The sequence below is a fragment of the Mus caroli genome, chromosome 12 (genome assembly GCF_900094665.2).
Source record: "Mus caroli chromosome 12, CAROLI_EIJ_v1.1, whole genome shotgun sequence".
Taxonomy (NCBI): Eukaryota; Metazoa; Chordata; class Mammalia; order Rodentia; family Muridae; genus Mus; species Mus caroli.
The window spans coordinates 60,093,979-60,095,097 of record NC_034581.1 but is presented as its reverse complement, the minus strand read 5'-3'; positions in this window follow the sequence as shown (position 1 = coordinate 60,095,097).

The following is a 1,119-nucleotide window of genomic DNA, read 5'->3' as shown; positions in this document are numbered from 1 at the left end:
CTGGAGGATATTATCCTTAGTGAGACACTGGGAGGCAGAGACAGAAGGATCATAAGTTCAAGGTCAGGTAGGAGAAATGAGTCAGTGGGTAAAAGGGTTTGCCGCACAGGCCTGGCAATCTAAGTTCAATCCCTGGAGCTCAAGTGCAAAGGCTGATATGATTACCATCTGCTATCCCAGCACTCTAATGGCACCATGGCAGGACAAGACAAGAGAATCTTCCAGCATCTTCTAATCAAGCTGTTAGGTCTTGGACTGTCTATGACTACAAATGAGCTCAAGCTAGACTATAGAAGGACTTCTAGCAATTAGATAAAAGCCAGAATTCCTCACAAAATTGTGAAACAAGTTTTCTATCCCCCCAAAGGAGTATTTTAATATTAATAATATAATTAATAATTATTTTAACATTAATAATTCATACTCTTTATAATCCTCCTGATTTGTCTGCTCCCTATGTCTCTGTGTGCTCATGTTCTCTTGCTACTCTTGGAAGACAGAGAATAAAGTGTGTGTGGGGGGGTAAGATTTTGGACTGAACTGTGTTCGTTCCCACTTATGGCTTATATGTTGTGGCCCTGTATTAGTGGGAATATTGTAACAATATACTACAGGCTAAATGCCTTTATTAAAAACATTTTTTCTACAGTACCCAAGTGTGACTGTATTTATAAACAGAGCCTTTAAATGTAGTAATTAAGGATAAATGGAATCATAAGGGTAGAATCCTAGTTTGATAACACTGGTGTCCCTTATAAAAGAAGGAAGAGACACCAAATATTTCTCTTTTCTTGCACTACAGAAGGCAATAAGAAATCCCTGAAACAAGATGATGCACGCCTTTCTTTATTCTCTATGGGTTCCCTTCCTGAACACAGCAGCTCTTAAGATATTAGACAGAGCCCAGCCGGGGAGGACACGAGTCCGCCCTGCACGGGAGCCCTCTGCCTCAGGGGCAGGGAGCGCCATCTTGGTTCAGGGACTCCGCAACTTAGGAACTTAGTCTGCACAGGTGAGAGTGTGCACCACAGAAGCAGACAGCTTCTGGGACAGGCGGGAGCCACAGAGCCGCTGAGGCAGCACCCTTTTTGGGCCGCAGACATCTGGCACCCTCCCAGC